A 20583-nucleotide genomic window follows, 5' to 3' on the forward strand; every position below is an offset into this window, starting at 1 on the left:
CACTCCCAGATATTTACCCAAGAGAAATAAAAACAAATATCTAAAGAGATTTTGACATAAATGTTCATAGCAGTGCTATTCACAATAGCCAAAAATCATAAACAACCCAATGTCCATCAATTAGAACTGGATAAACAAATTGTGGTATATCCATTCAACGGAATTCTACTGGCAATAAAAAGGAACAGGCTACTGCTATACACAAAAAATTAGATAAATCTCACTAACATTAGGTGAGTGATAGCAGCCAGACGTGAAAGACTGCATGGTGTATGATTCCAGTGTATGAAATTTAAGACCCGACAGAACTAACCTATGAGGACAGAAGTCAGGACACTGTTTATCTATGGTGGAGTCAGGGTGGGAGGTCGTCTGGAAAGGAGAAAAAGAGAACTTTCTGGAGCAATGGAAATTTCTTATCTTGTTTGGGGTGGCAGTTTCATAGGTGTCTACATTGTCATAACCTATGGAACCGAACTTAAATTAAGATCTGTGCGTTTTATTGTATATCAATTAAACTTGAATTATTATGATTTTCAAATGTCAATTAAGAAGAAGAAAAGAATAAAGGCCAGAAGCTGCCCTTCTCTGGGGCGCAGAATGCCACATGGTACCCCTCCCCCACAGGTGTGGCCACCTACTGGCACTCCCAGACCTGCTCTCCACCCGCAGACAAGTCTATTTATCCTCAGCCTCCAGGCCTATCGCCCTTTCCTTGAACTGGTGATGGAATGATTTACGCAGGCTTCTCCCTGGGGAGAAAGGGGCTAAAGACACCTCTCAACATCCAAAGGAACTCCTTGGCTTTGGTTACAATTGTTCTGTTTAAGCCGCCCATCACCACATGCTGACAGGACCAAGTGCAGACAGACAGACAGATGCGGCCTCAGAGGGTGAGGCCAGTAGCTCGGGTGCCCCCCTGGGAAAGAGAAAGACCCATTTGTCTTAACCTAAACTGAAGAAGGCAGCTGAAATTCCAACTTCCCTACAGAGAAGCACTTGATGAAGTTTTCAGAATTTAAGGGGGCGGGGGAAGAGAGCTCCTCTTTACCAAGAGGGCTTGTAGTGTGAGAGAAAGAACACATACTTAGAGGCAAAAACCTGGGTTCAAATCCCACCTTTGCCACCTATCAGGTGTGCGGCTGGAAACAAGTGACAGGCTCTGTGAGCCAGGAATGATGCACACTTACGGTCCCTATGTCGCTGAGCCAACCACGTGAAGTGCTAAGGATCCTGGCAAACTTCCTGCTGTTTCCATGGACATATAGTAACACACGTGTGCAGAGGTGACCCATATGCGCATGAACGGAAAAAGCCCTCAGCTTTTTTTGCATCTCAGGCTGAGTGTCACTTCCTCAGAGAGACCTCCCCAGACCCTCACAAGCTTAATTAAATGCTTCCTTCCATGTTGGTTGTCAAGCACACTTATCCCAAATTAATATTATATATTATATAGCGCATGTCTCCCTTGCTCCCTAGGCTACTTGTCCCAAGAAGGCAGAAACCATGTCTGCTCTCTTTACCCACTATTTTCAGTAAACACATAACACAGTGCAGGGCACATAGTAAGTGTTCAATAAATATCTGTGAGTGAACAAATTCATATCCATAATAAAAATGGTTTGAAGCTTAACCTCTCCAGAATCTGGAATGTGACGAAACCTGGTATTTAGCTCCATATTGCCACAGATACGAAGTGTTTCCCACAAAGACGTGTGTTCATAGAGATTATCATTAAATTGATGCCCACAGAACTTTATTCCTGGTTGGGATACAGCAATAAACTAGCATCTGGCAAAAGCAGTATTTTTCATTCAAACAACCTCCGCTTGTAAGTGACACATGCCCATAGCAGAGCATATGCCCTTTTACTTTTAAAAGCTCAGCAAGTCATTTGTGATATCTTTAATGGAGAAGAAATTAAATTAATGTTATCAGCTTTTATTTTTTATGCAACTCCCATTTTCAACATTTATTTTAAAGTAGTTCAAGGTCTGTAAAATCCAGTGCTTTAAATGGTCCGGGATTTCAGGGTTAATTTCCATGATTAATTTAAGTTATAAACATGATTAGGAAGTAAATCTACTGCCAAAAATATATATCAATGCATTCTGAAATCAAAGGCATATCTTGGGAATATCAATGGATGTAGATTTCCATGGCAAAGGAGACTTCAATTCATATCGGGGGATGTAAAAGTGCTTGATGTTTACTAAATTTCTGTGGTGGTCAGCTTTTGAAGTTTCATGCCACCCTATTAACCAGCAACTGCCTGTTCTTAAGAATTGTCCTGTGACTCCCTCCTTCTGAGAAGCCTATTCTAAGCCCTTTTTAAGGAAAGCAAACTCAGAGATAATGACCTCTCCTCCAGAGGACACTAACTCTGAGTTGAGGATGCAGGAATGTTCTCAGCAAGGAGCCATCTCATCTCTGTTCACCAGGGTCTTTCCTCTGGGCTGGGCAGCCCCTACCAGTCAGGCTTCTTAGCTTTGACTCAGTAATGCTGCCATGTGTAATTCTGAGTGTGAATGGGGCACTGTCCTGAGAATTTGGGGTAGAATATCTCAGCTCTATAATCTATGTAGTTCTATATAACCTACATAATCTATCAGCTCTATCATCTATCCCCATCTTACACATAAAGAAACTGAAGCCCAGAGAGGTTAAATAACTTGTCCAAGGTCACACAGCAACTAAGTGGCAGAGCCAGGCAGACACCACCTCCGACTGCTCTCTTAATCACTCCACTCTACTGCACTGAGCTGAGCAATCTCTGAATTTAATGTTCTAATGTTTGGAAGTCTGGAAAGGTGTCCACAAAGAAGGAGACCAAAGGAAAGCATATGAAGGGGCCAGGCAGACCTGTCCTCACTTACCCACACAGCTAAACTCAAATCTTGGAGCGGAGAAATGGGAGACAGCAGGAGGGTCCCCCAGGAGAGCCACATGTGCCCAGGCCAAGCTGTGGGAGGTAAATTGCCCTGCTCCATCCACCAACTTGTTCTCTGTCCATCCTTCCCAGTTCTCTCTCCCCCATTCCCATCACTGTCTCACCACACAATTCCTTGTTGATGCACCCTCTGTTCCCAGCCCTCTGAGACTTACCTGCCCCTACCTCAGCACCTGAGGCTTAACATACCTTGCAGCATGTCCAACATGCCACCAACTACAATCAACCTCTGGCTTCTATCATCTATTGAGCATCTGTGATTTCTTATAGTTGTGGAGACAGTTGGAAGCCAAATGCTTGCCCAGAAGAAAATGAGGGAAGTAATATAGTGGAGGAAGGCATATAGGTCTTGGCGTTCAATAGCTCTAGCTCTCAGTTTACCAGTTACTTGGCTTGACTTACCCTCCCTGAGCCTCCATTTCTTTATGGTGAGAATGAGAATAATAAAACCTACCTCTGGGGTTAATGTATGGATCAAAATTAGATGAATAGGAAAGCAACTGGAATGGATATTTCTTGCTTTTCTTCCTCTGCGTCCTGTCCCCCTCCTACAACGCTTGGTTCTCAAACCTTTGGACTGGAACTGAGTTATACCACTGTCACTCCTGGTTCTCCAGCTTGCAGATGGCAGATTGTGGGACTTCTTGGCCTCCATTATAGCATGAGCCAATTCCTAAAATAAATCTCATCTCTATCTATATCTATCTATATCTCCTATTGGTTCTGTTTCTCTGGATAACCCTAACTACTACAGCAGCCCTAGCAAACTAGTACAGCTACCGAAATAATCTGGACTAATATAGCTTTCCTTTCTTGCAACCTATGGGCAGAACCATAAATGGCAACTTCTCAATACTGGATATGCATATACCAAGACTTTCAGGGATGGGAGAGAACAGGGTGCTGAAGTAGTCAGAGCGAGCTTGGGGTGGGGAGGAATGAAACTTGGTTTCTTTGGACTTGAAAGAACCAGTAGATTAGGTTAGAGGAGAAGATGAAGGCATCTAAGTAGAAGGAACAGCTCAGCTGGGAATAGCATGATATGTAGAGGAGATAAGGTAATGACGTACACTAGCCAGAGAGTAGGTGGGAGAGAAAAGAAGGCTGTGCATTTAGGGGCTGGATTGTGGAGGGTCTTAAAGTTCAAACTGAGAAGTCTGGGACATACGCTGTAAACGACAAGAGTCCATTTTTGGTCTTGGGGTAGAGGTATGGCAGCTTGAAAGTGGTGTTTGAGGATGCTTAGCTGCCTATAGGGACAGGGAGAGACCAGAGTCAAGAAGCCATCTCTGAAATGTGGATCTCTGCCTGAACCCCACTGGGAGATGGAGAGGGAAGGAGGCAACCCACCCGTTTGCTTGAGACAAGGCCCAACACCAGGCAGAAGTGCAGTCTCTGTGGGTGGCGAGGGGGCTGATGGAAGGCTGTGGGGTTAGGTTGAGCTTCCGTTTGCTAATGCTCCCTGTACTTCTCACATAAGCCTCCGCCTCCCCTGGGGGCACAATTGGGTGTCATTTTCATTGCCAAGGGCATCCAGCTAGCCCACCCCACCACTGCTGTCCCACTTCTAACGCCAATCTCTGTCAGAGCTTCCCAGCTCCACTAGCCCCCGTGGCCTTTTTGAATATGCCTAATGTTGACATTGAGGTCTTGCCACCCCAACAAAACACCCATATGTCTAGAGCACCCTCCAAACCAAGACTCCATCCTGGGCAAGGAGTGAAGCCATCCTCCTTCCACAGCCTTCCTCAATGGCAACTCCACAGAAACCAGCACCAGAGGCCCTTTCAGCCAACAAATATTTATTGAGCATCTATCGTGTCCCAAGCACAGTCACAGGCACCAGGGATACAAAGATAAGATTCAGGTAAGATCTATGTGGGAGTTCTGCTGCTGAATGTAAGACATTATAGAGCTACAGTAATTTAAATGGTATGGTATTAATATTAGCACAAGGATAGGCAAAGGGACCAATGGAACAAAACAGAGTCCAGAAGCAGACCCACATATACAGATAGGGTCATCTAACTTACAATAAAAGTGACACTGCAGAGCAGTGGAGAGAGGGTGGTCTTTTGAATAAATGGCGCTGGGTTAATTCAGTATCAGTAAGAAAAATAAAAAGAAAGACAACCCTTACTTCATACAGTACACAAAAATTAAGTCCAAGTAGACTATAGATCTATAAAGAAAACAACAATAAAGCTTCTAGAGGATAAGAAGTAAGCCTAAAAGTACTACCCGTAAAGGACGAGGTCGATAAATTTAACTTCATTAAAATTAAGAACTTCAATCCATCAAAAGACACAATCAGGAGAATAAAAAGTAGGCAACAGAGTAAGAGAAGATTATTTGCCAAATATGCAACCAGCACAGGACTTGTATTCAGAATATATAACGCCCAACTGTCAGGTTTTTTTTTTTAAAGTCAACAAAAACTGGGCAAAAGACTTAAGTAGGCAATTCAAAATGAAAATTCCAAAGAGCCAATAGACATATGAACATGTCCACCTCATCCCAAATCAGGGAGATGTAAATGAAGGTCAGAATGAGTTAGCACTCTCTGCCTAAGAAACCTGACATTCCCTAGTGTTAGCGAGGTGGGGAGCAGCAGAGACTCGCATACCGTACTGAGGGGAGGGAAGTTCTTAAAACCAAAGTGAACATAGGGATACATGCTGGCCCAGAACATCCACTCATAGATCTACATCTGAGAGAAATATTTGTACCGGCACTCCAAGAGACATGGACAAAAATGTTTACAGTAGGTAGGACTTTGCATAATATCCAAAAGCTAGAAACTACCCAAACGTCCATCAACAATGGATTCGATGAATAACTTTTGGTATGTTCCTACCATGGAGACCTATACCAAAGTGGATATACATGAACTACAGCTACACGTAACAGTATAAAGATGAGTGTAAGAGGCCAGACACAAAAGAAAACTTACACTGTGATCCCATGTCGCGCTGGTTCAGAAACAGACAAAACTAACTGCAGTGCCAGAGGTCAGGGGAGTTGCTACTTGGTCGGAAGAGGAGGGGTAAGGATTGAGGGGGGCGGGGGGAGTTTTCTGGGGCGTTGGTAATGTCTGGCAGTGAATAACACAGATATTTGTTTTCGAGTCATTTACTGCACTTTGTACTTAATGTTTTGTGCAATTTTCTGTATATGCGCTATACTTTACAATACAATTTTTTTTTAAGTTAATGTCCATATCAACAACAAACTCACAGTCAAGTTGGAGATGCAGAAACGTAAGCAGGCGTTTATGACACAGTGAGGTAAATGGGATGACAAGCCAGACTGCCTGGCTTCCCCTCCAGCTCTGTCACAGCCTAGTCACGTGATGACAAGTGACTTAAACTCTCAGCCTCTTCCTCTTGTATAAAATAAAATAATAACCATACCTGCCTCCTGGGGTGGTTGTGAGAATTAAGTGAATAAACAGAGGTAATAAAGATAAAGCTAGATTAAAACTTGTACATGTCATTGAGCAGTATTTTTGTTAGCTAGTACCATCACTATTGATACCACCTCCACTGCCACCACCATTACTAGTCCACAGGAACTCAAGGAGGGACACAACCCATCCAGGGGGCAGTAGAGTTTCCTGCATCTATTTTGTCTGCTCTTGACCACTTGCCAGCCAGCTAGTGCACCCAAGAAGGTGGAAGAAGAAGGCATTGGGTTACGTCCCCTGCTGCTCCCCCAGGGTCCTAGAATTAGCCATAGCAATCAAGTCTCAACCTCATTTTGCTCAGAATCAGACAAAGGGATACTAGAGCCACTACTAATGCCCAAGTTATCAAGCCAGTGCCCTGCATACAGTAGGTGCTTAATACATGTTTACTGAACGACTGTAAAAAGGGATGAGAATACATGAGAAAGCGGGCGAGTGAGTGAACAGAGCAAACTGAAAAGCAGACAGGAAACCCACGTGCACCAGACTGTGAACAGAAGCTGAGGTACAGTGGTCCTTTGGCCATCATCTCCTGTTCTCTCCTCATGGCCAGAATCTTTGTTCTTCTCTGGTCCCCATCCTGCTCACCCAGACTAGAGGTCATATCGTGAACCGCTGAGCCACCTACTGCTCAGATGGCAATGTGAGGGAGTCGCTATTTATCTTTGTTACTGCTGCAAGTGTCCAAAAAAAAAAAAAAAGAAAGAAAACAGCTTCAAAGATCACGTCTGTTGGGATAACCTATTGATTTGTGTCACGTTTTTCCCAATCCCCATTTTATTGTTGTTCAAGACGGGGTCAGGATAGGTCAAAAATAACTCTTTCCTATGGAGGCAACAGACTGAGGAATTCTAAATTCTCTAAAAGGCATGGGCCCGGGGAAGTAATGAAAGACTGAGGTGGCCCAACGCCACATTGGAGGCTGGAGAAGGGGAGTCAGAGTGAGGTCTGTGACATACAAGCTTAGGGAGAAAAGAAAAAATTAACTAAGAAAATAGAATGGATTACAACTTAGGATCGATACCCAGAACAAGCTTGGAGAAGATTTTTAAAAATCAGTTTTTCATACTTACCAACCCTGTTGGCTGAATATAATCTAAGTGTTAGTCAACTATTCTACGATCAATGAAAGGGAAGGCACTTCCTATTTATGAATAACAGATCATCTGCTGACTATTTCATCTAGTGCAGGATCATCCAACTACAACCAAATCCACCACTGACTGTTTTTGTAAATAAAGTTTTATTGGAACAGTCATATCCACTCACATTTGTATTGTCTATGGCTGTTTTGCTACAAGAGTTTTGCTACAAAAGCAGCGGCCTCAGAGGCCATATGTCCTCCAAAGCCTTAACTATTTACTGTGTGGCCGGTTGCAGAAAAAGTCTATGGGATCTTAGTTAATTGTTACATCTTCATTTTTAACATAAGGAAACTTCAACTCATCAGGGTTAAATAACTTGCTCAGGATCAGATTCAAGGATGGTGCTGGGATTTGAATACAGGTCTGCTTGGATCAAAAATTTCCCCCTAGACATGTCCTATTTTTCAAAGAAGATTTTATGTTCACTCTTAATGATGCTTAATATAAATCAAATATCTATACAAATCATATCTATGCCAGTCAAATTTGGCCCAAGGACTATTCAAACCCCACTGTTTCAGTAGAATGTCATTCAGCTGAGTGGTTATGAGGTTAAGGAAGATTGCATCTTAGGTTTAGGAATCTTTTCATTATAGTGAGATTTCAGGGTAATGCCATTTGTCATTGAGTTCACTTATGGTACATTTCATCTTGATAGCTCTAACTCCCTCCCTAGTGCTGACCAACATGGACCAGATGGATGGGGGACAAATATGAACCCCCTCTTACAGGAGGCTAAGTAGAGGCATGAAAAACCAATGACGGGCAGGCCGAGTGGCGCGATGGTTAAGAGCTGGCTTGGGACACCAGAGGGCCTGGGTTCGGATCCCACATATGAGGGCCAGTGACACTGCCCTCCACAGCTAAGATGCTGAACAACAGCTCAACCTGGAGCTGGGCTGCCGTGAGTCACTGGCGACTGCATAGGCTGCAGCCCCTGTGGCAGTGGGCTGCCATGGGCTACCGTATGTAGCCAGCAGCCAGCGTGAGCGGCCAGCAGCCGCCTTGAGCGGCTGTCCAGAAGCCGGCGACTGATCTGCCTCGCCCGGGAAGAGCGCAATGATGGTGCCAACTTGGGCCAGTGAAGCAACGTCCTCCACAACTAGACTGAAGAACAAAACGACAGCAACTTGTCTGTTCCCCTTCACCCAATTCCCCAGCAATGTTCCCATACCCCCAATTCCCCAATAAAAATCTTAAAAAAAAAACAAAAATGACAAGGCACAATCAGTAGAGATTTAGGGATAAAACCCAAGTTTTCTACGTGTTTGCCTTTCATCTTCACTCCCTTCCCTGGCAGTGGAGTCATTCCCTCAGACACTGGGCACAGATGATACAATATTTAGGATGAGGAAGGTGGGAAATCGTAGAAATGCCCAGAATGCAGTGCTTTCCAAAGAATCTCTCTATATATAACTCAGAGAGAGAAAAAATTACTCACTGTGGTCAGCACCAAACAAGGAAACGTGCTACTGTTTGATTTCAGGAGGAAATAGTTACTAAGTGGGGGTGGGGGAGGCAAATACAGAGGGATTTACAAGGGACATGACATCAGACCAGTGTCTTGAGAGACACTGTTTAAGGATAACTAGAGAAGGAACAATTCATAGAATGTGATTTTTGAATAGCCTCTAGTTCCAAAGGACTTCAATGTAAGCCCTCAGTCCCAGGTGCTCTGTAGCTCTGTTATTGTTGAGCCATTTGCACAATGCTGTGAGCTGCCTGACAGCACATGGTCATGGAACTTGCAAAGAATGGTGCTTGGGAATTATAGAAGGACCTCAAAGGCAAGGAAAGAACAACCGAGGGGGTATTTCAGTGGATGATGTGGGATAAAATCCACAAATGAAAATGATGGCAGCTCCTCATCACCACCAACTTTAATTTGAAGCAAAATAGCTTCAGGAGTGTGACTTTGCTCAGAGTCAACCTGGGGACCCCAAGAGACACTAACCTTACCTATGTTTGGAGTGAGGACGCCCCAGGCTAAGCCAACCCTCCTTCAGCTGGCCCAGGCTTCCCGGCTCTCTTCTCGCAATTTGATCCTTTCCTCGGATGATCCTGGAACCAGGCTTCCCTTTATCATCTCACTAAATTGAGGGCATGAACCATGTGACCTTGTGCGTGCCCTGCTCGTGCCGCACAGCTGCCCTGCACAGGATTGCTTGCTGGAGAGTAGCCCTGGCGCTCCGGCCCTAGTGATGCACTGGAGGAAGTTTAGTTACAGTGATGGGAAAACGAGGAAAGCAAAGCCCATAAAACTGGCAAACACACAGGGAAAGACACAAGGACAGGACAGTAAAACCACCACTAAAAAAGTTAAGTGTACTTTGTTTCTTCAAACTTTCCACCTGAACACTAAAAGGGAAATGAGAAAAAAAACCAAAAACCAAACACACACTTAAAATGAGAAACATGACGTGACTTTAACATCAAGCCTAACCCTGTTTCCCGTCCCCCTCAGGACAACCCTTTCCAATGGAAGAAATTAACCCCCATTAATCTTGAAATGCTGCTGGGTGCGCACACTCAGGTCAGGAGCAGCTCTGGTCCCAGGCAGAGGCACCTCAGGAGTTAACCAGGGGTATTTATTTACAGGTTAAAGAGGCAAGCTCCTGAGTGAACAGTGTGCTGAGGAGATGCTGAGTGTGAGCTAACAAGACCCCCTCTCCAGCGGCATTCTGGGCGATTACTCCCGAGCACCCAGCCATACCAAAATCAATAAACAATTTCAGCGCAGCCCAGGGAACTTTGCCACACTTAATAAAAGTCTCTAGCTGCAGTTACAGCTTCATTTCACCTTAACGTCTTCTTTAACTGTCCCTTCTTTTCAAGATCAATTAGAGGGACATGCAAAGAGAATAAAGAAATACACACATGCAGGAGCACACACACTTACACATACACCGCAAGCAAACAAGGTCAAAACTAGCTAAGGGTACAGGTGGGCTCGCCCCTGCCCACTCATCATTTACACTGTAAGATCAACAGCAGTGAATAAGTCTGGGGCTGGGGCTGGGGGAGTAGAACTGGGTTTAGTGGGGAAAGGAGAGTGAGGGAGGGATGGGATTGGCCCCATATTTCCTAAGTACAAAAACAAATCCCAATAGAAAGGCACTCCTACTCTGTTTATAGATTTCCAAGGATCTCTTCCTCTCTGAAATCACTCATGGTATCTTGCTTTTGACCGTTTCCTTACTCCCCAGAATATCCATTTAAGAACGAACAGAAACAGAGAGAAAATGGGGACAAACTGTGTTCATGTTATTGTCAGTTCTTTGAATTAAAGAGCCGAGAGGCGATGCCTGGGATAGGGACGTTAGAGGGACAAGAGGAGAAACGGTTCAATCTATTAGCTAAAATGGCGTGTGTTGTTGAATTGTTTGTGTATTTGTCTCCTATACATGAGAATTCCACCACATCATTGGCTCTAGAACTGGGACTAGCGCTCGCTGCCCTCACCAGTCTCATCAGCCATTTTCCAGGCTTGACTGGATATGTGACAAAACTAAATGAGGACCTGTTTAATTTTTTAAGAATGGTCCCAGTGTGTGTTACATTCTGTAACACCCAGTGTGTGTTACATTCTGTGTGTTACATTCTGTTTGAAAGTGTATTATATATGCACATCTCTACATTCACAAACCCTTTCCTCTCACGTTAGAAATTACTGGACTCGGCCGGCCAAGTGGCGCAATGGTTAAGAACTGGCTTGGGACACCAGAGGGCCCCAGTTCGGATCCCACATATGAGGGCCAGTGACACTGCCCTCTACAGCTAAGATGCTGAACGACAGCTCAACCTGGAGCCAGGAGGTGACGGCGTAGGCTGCAGCCCCTGTGGCAGTGGGTTGCCATGGGCTACCGTATGTGGCCAGCAGCCAGCGTGAGCGGCCAGCAGCCTCAGTGAGCGGCCGTCCAGAAGTCAGCGACTGATCTGCCTCACCAGGGAAGAGCGCAATGATGGTGCCAACTTGGGCCAGTGAAGCAACAACCTCCACAACTAGACTGAAGAACAAAACGACAGCAACTTGTCTGTTCCCCTTCCCCCAATTCCCCAGCACTGTTCCCATCCCCCCAATTCCCCAATAAAAATCTTTAAAAAAAAAAAAAGAAATTACTGGACTCTATGAGATCAACTGCTCACCCTTTTAGGACGTCAATAACACTAATTAATTTATCATCTTTCTTGGATTCTTTGCCGCTAAACTGTGGTTAGAAACAAGTAGAAAGCTCTATCTGCAAGAAGCACAAGATAAAGACCTTCCATGAAACAAACACTTTACAAAACAAAAGGCGTCACTCAGATGACGGGAATGGTGTTAGGAAATTTGGACTAAATAAAGAAATAGTGACTCTCTTTCCTCTTCTTCCCCTTTCTCCAATGATAGCCAACTCTGAGCAGTGCGCTCCAAGCACAAATCAAGCGGGTCAGCTTTCTTCAGGTAGGAGGAAAGTCCTAGAGGAGCAGACAGTGGCTCTTACTGCTTCATTGATGAGCTCTCCACTCTCTCGGCTACACAGTAACCCTTGGCCTTGGGTATGTGAAATATGCACACACATAGAAAGGACAAGGGGGAAGGTTTCCTCTTTGCCCAGAATCTGCTTAGCCTCACGTTGTGTCAGTACATCAGTGCTGGCTCTCTGAGACAAAGTCTTTCTCCAGTTCTCTGAGGACTTGACTCCATCATCAAGACAACTCCAGCCTCCACTCAACTCCCTGTCTTCTTTCCACAACTCCAAACATTCTCATTTTCGCCTGCCATTCCCCAAAGACTCTCACACCTCACCAAGTGTGTGAAGCGTTGGGCGACCCCAAACATTTGGGAGGGTAGAAGACATTAGAGTAAAATAATTACAGCAAAGGTCACCTTTCTCCCTGACAGTATAGAACGTGGCTCTATTTAAAAGTTCCATTTGTAGGGGTAGAAAGAATAATTGTGAGGTATTCTTGGCAACTTATAATGCCGTCACAACAAGTTGGAATGCTAAAAACTGGAGCTTGGTAGGACATTCCTTAGCAGTTTGGAGTAAAGAATAAAGACATAACTAGCCATAGAAATAAAGCAGACTTTCTAAATTTGTCTATTTTTGTTCCAAGACCAAACTAGATATGTTGACAACTCAATCATAGAGCTGTCCATGCACTAGGCATTTCCTCAGGTTCCAGTGGCCTTCTATTGCTTACCAGGTGTGACAGGTTCATGACACCTAGTTAACACATTAGGCAGGAAATCCTAAACCTACTGGTAGCTGACATAGGATAAACCACAGGTACACCTACCTTTCTAAAACTCAGTCAATAAACACATTTGTAAAAATATTCCACAAAATGAAGATAAAAACCATAGGTTCCGGTGGAAAAATACAACTACAAAGTTATGTGTTCCTGTGCCTTTCTCATGCCTCTATCCTATTTAATATTTTCATGGTGAGCACAGAGGGGAAAGCTTATGTCTAATTCTGTCCTTTGATGTCCTGCAGGAGCTCAGGATGTGCACCTATCTTTATAAGCAACCTTCACAAGCACGCTGGTTTAAAAAATAATCAACTGCAACTCTGGTTAGAGTAATGCTTAGCTCCTGAGGACTAAGAGAGGCAAAGTAGAGATTAATATAAAATATATTAGGTAGCTAAAAAGGAGAGGCAATTGGACAACTGGGTATCTGAAAACCTCCTTTGAGAAATACATTAAGACTTATAAGACAACAGACCTTCAAATGGTGACTCAAATGGTATAATTCACCAAATTCACAAATGACAAGATCTGATCTTTGTATGTTTTCTGATCTCTGTATGGTTCTATGTATCATGCGGAGCTTGGAAATATATATTTGGAACCAAGCAACATATATAGAAACTGACTTTAGCTAAAAGTCAACTCCTGGCTTACGGATTGTTTTTTAAGGAAATTATCTGACAATTAAGTGCATATATAAGCCATAAGAGGAAATTGAAAATCTTTCTGAAGTAAAGGAGACTAGAAAAAATCAGAAAATGTGCTAACCTGCCTTCTCCCAACCTAAACCACCTCCAACACCCACACTCACCGCCCACCACAACATACATGGTAATCCATAGCCTCACACCCAAGTCTTAACCAAACTCACGTGACTGCTAATTCTCCAGGTTCTGCACCGTCATGGCTAGTGCCGCACACGGCTGCTCCTTCAGGCATGCCTTTAACTCATCCCATAACACCCAAGTCCTGCAGGAAGATTTAAACATCTGCACAAAAAGGATCAGGGCCTCCATTCCTATTGACTCTAGTAGGTAGGACTCTGCTTCTCAGTCAGTGTCCCACTGTTGGCCTATGTGGGGTCCCTAAGAACTAGCGTGAGTTCTTGGTTTTCAGGGCAAATGATTAGCAACTACAAAGATAGATGATAGATGGATAGATAGATAGATAGATAGATAGATAGATAGATAGATAGATAGATATGACTAAGAGGTTCTTCCTAGTAACATCCTAAGAAGGTTATTAAAGATTATTGAAACTTCCTATTCATAAGCTTACATGAGCACGTTCCCAGGGTTCACCACCGACTTCCAGTCCTGGGTGCGCTGAGTATTTGGCATCTGCACAGTCCTTGGCCACACCCAGGGTCACTCCTGAGCATGTTTGCACAGAGCCAGGGTGCCCACAGCTTTTGAAAAAGGTCATGTATTATCAGTGTGCCATCAGTCATCAATGCTGTCTTCAGTCCGTCAGGGCTTTCAATACTTGTCATTCTTTCCTTTAAATTATTAATTTCTGTTAGTTTGGCTTCTAAATATCAGCCTGGTTTGTTGGGAATCCTGTAGTACTTTCTGATATATATGTGCAGGTCTACTTAAAGTCAGTAGTTTTTCCAATTACAGTAAAACCTTGGATTGAGAGTAACTTGGTTTGCGAGTGTTCCACAAGACGAGCAAACATTTCCAATACATTTTAACTTGGTAAACGAGCAGTGTCTTGCAATATGAGTAGTTTGTTTCCGAAACAAATTATGCTCACAAACCAAGGTATTACTGTACTTGAATTAAAAACCTGTATTTTTTCCATTTAAACATGAATCATCCATACCCCTTATGATAAAAGATACATTGATGACCCTCTCTTTCCCCTCCACATACATAATTTCACTGTACAGAGAACCGGGGTTGCAATCATTTTTTTCCATTAGAAACTGGGAACAGGTAGGTGGCTAGCCAAAGTCATGGATTCTGGCCCTTTCCATGAGCACACACGATTTCTGGATATTAACAGTTTAAATCTCTTTTAACATCTGTGGGAAATCATATATTTCTTAGTGACATTAAATTTTTTCATGAGACCAAGCATGATTGAAGCAAATGGTAATACATATTTTAGAGTTCTCCTGTGATTGAAAAACAAAAACTCCTGGGCCGGCCGAGTGGCGCGATGGTTAAGAACTCGCTTGGGATGCCAGAGGGCCCCGGTTCGGATCCCACATATGAGGGCCAGTGACACTGCCCTCTACAGCTAAGATGCTGAACAACAGCTCAACCTGGAGCTGGGCTGCTGGGAGTCGCCGGCGATGGCGTAGGCTGCAGCCCCTGTGGCAGTGGGTTGCCATGGGCTACTGTGTGTAGCCAGCAGCCAGCGTGAGCAGCCAGCAGCTGCAGTGAACGGCCGTCCAGAAGCCGGCGACTGATGTGCCTCGCCCAGGAAGAGAGCAATGATGGTGCCAACTTGGGCTAGTGAAGCAACATCCTCCACAACTAGACTGAAGAACAAAACAACAGCAACTTGTCTGTTCCCCTTCCCCCAATTCCCCAGCACTCCCCCAATTCCCCAATAAAAATCTTTAAAAAAAAAAAGAAAGAAAAACAAAAACTCCAACACGGTAATGTTCCCATTTATACAAATACTGAAAGTTGTTCCTAGTTTTAGGAGACAAGTTCACAGAAAAGCTGTGTTAATCTCACTTTGAAAACCAAGTCCTTTCTAACAGTTGAATGAGAAAAAGCATCAGGAAAAGGTTGTTTGTTGAAAACAAAAATAATCCTAGAAAATCAATACTGCATCAAAAAGCCTTGGCCTGGCTGCATTTTACTGGACTGTTTTCACATCAAAGAGCTTGTTTCTCTTCTCCGAACATCCCAACATGGCTTCCCCCATTACAGCACTCCTTTCTTCATTTACACCTTCCTTACAAAGGCCTGCTTCATGGTTGTCAATTACCATGAGAAAGAAGTAAGTTGTGCCAACTTCCAGAATGCAGACCAAGGGCAACTGGAAAACACCCACTGATGAATCCATTGCTAACCCAAATTTCGGATCGGATTGGGTGTCCCAACCACCTCTGGCTGACCAACACCCTTTGTGATCCCAGCATGGAATGTGTATTGTTAATTTGCCAGGTTTATTCCTGTATTTAATTCTATGATACACAACTTGGAGACATACTCGTACATGTACACACACATGTGTATCTATCTATACACATATTATTATATAATGGTCATTTGTTAAGTACCCATTATGTGCAAAGTAGGTTCCTTGAGAGGAGAAAGACAAAAGGGTAAAGAATATGAGTATGTGAGTGGTGATACTAAGGTGAATGAAAAGATAACACCTGAAAAACCATTTGGAGACATATATATGCATGTATTATGTATATATAACATACACCTATTCTATGACCCATCAATCTAGCTTCTAGGTATGTGCACATACAGTCACCAAAACAATGCACAGGAATGTTCATGACAACACTATTTGTAATAGCACCAAACTATAAAAAACCTACATGTCTATCAGCAGTAGAATCAAAGCATAAATTATGGTATATCTATGCTATGTCACAATGAGAATGAACAAACTCCTGACACAAACCTATTGAGATGACCGTGTGTTTTTTCTCTCTCATTCTGTTAATGTGGTACATACCACATTGTTTGATTTGCATCTGTTAAATTAACTTTATATGCACTTGTTAAATCCCACTTGGTGATGGTGTGTAACCTTTTTGATAGTATTTTACTGGGGACTTTTGCATCTACGTTCACCAGAGATGTTGGTCTGTAGTTTTCTTTTCTCATGATGTTTTTGTCTGGCTTTGGTATCAGGGTGATGCTAGCCTCATAAAATGAGTTTGAGAGTATTACCTCTACTCCTATTTTTGGAAGAGTTTAAGAAGGATTGATATTCATTCTTCTTTGAATGTTTGGTAGATTTCAGCAGTGAAGCCATCTGGTCCTGAGCTTTCCTTTGCTGGAAGGTTTTTTATTATTACTTCAATTTTCTTATTTGTTATTGGTCTGCTCAGGTTTTCTATTTCTTGATTCAGTCTTGATAGGCTGTTTTTTTCCGGGAATTTATCTATTTCTTCTAGGTTATCCAATTTGTTGGCATGCAATTGTTTATGAGTCCTTTCTAATCTTTTTTATTTCTGTGGAATCCATTGTAAAGTCTCCTCTTCCATTTTTAATTTTATTTATTTGAGCCTTCTTTTTTCTTAGTCTAGTTAAGGGTTTGCTGATTTTTATTTTTTTGAAAAAAAACCCTCAGTTTTGTTGACTTTTTTCTATTTTTCTATTCTCAATTTGATTTATTTCTGCTCTGATCTTTATTATTTCCTTCCTTCTGCTTACTTTGGATTTAGTTCTGTTCTTCTTTTGCTAGTGCCTTGAGGTGTAACTTGGTTATTTACTTGAACTCTTCTTTTTTAATGTAGGTGTTTATGACGATAAACTTCCTTTTTAGGGCTGCTTTTGCTATATCCCATAAGATTTGGTAAGTTGTGTTTTCGTTTTCGTTTGTCTTGAGATATTTTTTAAATTCTCTTTTGTTTGCTTCTTTGACCCAGTGGTTGTCCAAGAGTGTGTAATTTAGTTTCCATATATTTGTGAATTTCCTATTTTCTTGTTCTTACTGATTTCTAGTTTCATTCCATTGTGGTCAGAAAAGATACTTGGTATGATTTCAATCTTCTTCAATTTGTTCAGACTTGTTTTGTGACATATGTGATCTGTCTTGGAGACTGTTCCATGCTCATTTCAGAAGACTGTATTCTTCTGTTTTTGGGTGAAAAGCTCTGTATATGTTTGTTAGGTCCATTTGGTCTATAATGTTCAAGTGCAGTGTTTCTTGACTTTCTGTCTGGATATTCTATTCATTATTGCAAGTAGGGTATTGATATCTCCTGCTATTATTGCATTGCTGTCAATTTCTCCTTTCAGATCTGTCAATACTTATTTGTCTTATATACTTAGGTGCTCTGATGTTGATGTATATATATTATAATCTTCCTCTTGAATTGATCCTTTTATCATTATGTAATTACCTTCTTTGTCTCTAGAGAGTTTCTTACTTCAAGTCTACATTGTCTGATATAAGTATAGCCACTCCTGCTTTCTTTTGGTTACCATTTGCGTGGAATACCTTCTATTCCTTCATTTTCAGCCTATGTGGGTCTTTGAATTTAAAGTGAGTTTCTTGTAGACAGCATAAAGTTGGATCTTGGTTTGTTTATTCATTCAGCCACTCTATCTTTTTATTGGAGAGTTTAGGCCATTTACACTTAAAGTAGTTATAGGTAGGAAAGAATTTACTATAGCCACTTTCAAAACAATTTTCTGTTTGTCTTATAGTTCTTTTGTCACTCTTTTTCTCTCTTGCTATCTTCCTTTTAAAATAAGAACATTTGTATTGATAGGTTTTGATTCCTTTCTCTTTTTCTTTTGTGTAACTTTTATAGGTATTTTCTTTTATAGGGCTTTTTATGTACTTCTCTGTATGTATGTCTTATTTTGATAAACATATAATTCCTGCATTCCAGATTTTAACAAAATATAAGAGAAAAATGAGTACAGGGATAATTTTAATATTAGTCTTAAAAGTGTCAGCAGGTTTTTATGCTAATTAGGACATTTTCAAATGCAAGTAACAACAAAGCCAACTTAACTGTCTAACCTAGAATATCTTAAAAATAAAAAGGATTTTGCATACCATAAAGTCCAGAGGTAGGGCAATAACAAGATTGGCTAATTCACAATCTGATGAAAATCATAAAGGACCCTTGGTTCTTCCCATCTTCTGCTCATCCATCCTTGGGTTACCTTCCCTTGCATTCATAAGATGGCTATCATGGTTCTAGAAATCATACCCATACAGACAATGCTCATCAGACCTGTTCCTTTAAAAAAAAAAAAAAGCCTTTCCCACAATATAGACATTTCCTCATAATTCATTGGTGAAAAGTATAGCACGTGACCTCTCTTGCACCAATCACTGCCAATGGGATTGCAAACACTATGGTGACTTCAACTAATCAGGATTTGCCCCTGAGTCAAAATGAGGAACGACCATCCAAACCTAACCTGGGCTCTGCCAGCAGGAGCAAAGAGGAAAAGGCGACTGGTGGGCAACAAACAGGAACAAGAACCACGCTGGGGGTTTGGATGAAGAAGGGAACATCTGGCTAAGAGATTCAAAAATAGTTTCATGAAGAAGGTGACTTTGGGGATAGGGCTGGAGGATGCAAGAATTTTTAAAGGTAGAGATGAGGCTGGTGGGCAAAAGTGTGAAAATCTGAGGGGTGTTTGGGGCACAGCAAATAGTTCAATTGGGTCTGTTTAGGGAAGGTGTGGGAGATGATGGGGGAGGTCTTGATCACCTATCTGAGCAGAGAGCACTTAATGTGACGTAATGAAGAGTCACTGGAAGTTTCCTAGGAATGTGACAGAATCAGTCTCAGCAGTGGTGGTATAAAGCTTTGTCATATTGTAATGCATTAGTTTTCTATTACTGTCTAACAAATTATCCTAAAACTTAGTGCTTTAAAACAACAAACTTTAGTGACCACACCATTTCCATGGGTTAAGAATTTGAGAGGGTTACCTGGGTGGGTTTGTTTCATGGTCTTTCATGAAGTTGCAGTCAAAAAGTTTTCGGGGTTGCAGCCATGTAAAGGTTTGAGGCTGGAGGACCCACATCCAAGCTGGTTCATTCACAGGCTGTTGGCAGGAGGCCTCAGTTCCTCGCCACAAGGCTGCTTGAGAGTCATCACAACATGGCAGCTGGCCACGAATGAGTGAGCTCAAGGAAGCCGGGAAGGCAGAGGGAAGCTGAGATGCCTCTCATGACTTATCATCAAAAGTTATCAAGTTTCAGGTAAAATATGACTTCTGCATATTCTAGTCATTACAAAAGAGTCACTAAGTAGAGCCTACACTCAAGGAATGGGAAATTAAGCTCCACCTCCTGAAGGGAAGAGTCTCATAGAATTTGTGGACATATTTTAAAACCATCCCTTGTGGTACTGATTCCATGCTCTCGACTTAACTGGCACCAGCATCAGAACCACAGAACATGCACCAGCTAAGGTGGCCAACCAGTCCTAGGAATGCAAGGTGTTATATGGCAAAGAAACCTTATCCCTATTCGTTCCTTGTCTTCCCCAAACCCTCTTTGGTTGGTAAAAGCAGCCAGACTGGTCAAAATGGATTCTGACTAGCAAGTGCTTTTTAGTTTCAAATGACAGTGCAGGGAAATGAGTCTGAATCTTTACCCAGCGGATTAGATCTTTTAGCCTGCTGCCTGTATTGACATACCTGTATTTGCAACACACATGGATAATGTTTATTTCTCTAATATTCTGAACATTCTCAAACATCTGAGCAGTATCACATGGTATTTTGCCCAAATGAAAACTGTTGAAAAACCCAATAGCGTAGTATAGTGTAGTATAGATTAGTAAGGTTGAGTATAGAATGTTCATGCTCACAAAGTCTAAATTTTTGTTTCCTGTGACTCCCGTGTGAGCTGCTCTAAACCTTGCCCAGCCAGACTTCTAGTTTGGGTTCAGAATAAAGCCCAAAGAAAAAAGGCTATTTTTGGCTAGCTCAGAGGAAAAAAAATGAGATGGAATTCCCAGATGGTCCACAACTGGTTGTCTAACTTAGGATAGTCTAGGGGAAAGGAAAGGAAATTTCTTTAGAACAGTGGTTCTCAAAGTGTGATCCCTAGACCAAAAAGCAATGCCACCAACTTAGAAACAAACCTGTTCACTATGC

This window comes from Hipposideros armiger, unplaced genomic scaffold (genome assembly GCF_001890085.2).
Source record: "Hipposideros armiger isolate ML-2016 unplaced genomic scaffold, ASM189008v1 scaffold_49, whole genome shotgun sequence".
Taxonomy (NCBI): Eukaryota; Metazoa; Chordata; class Mammalia; order Chiroptera; family Hipposideridae; genus Hipposideros; species Hipposideros armiger.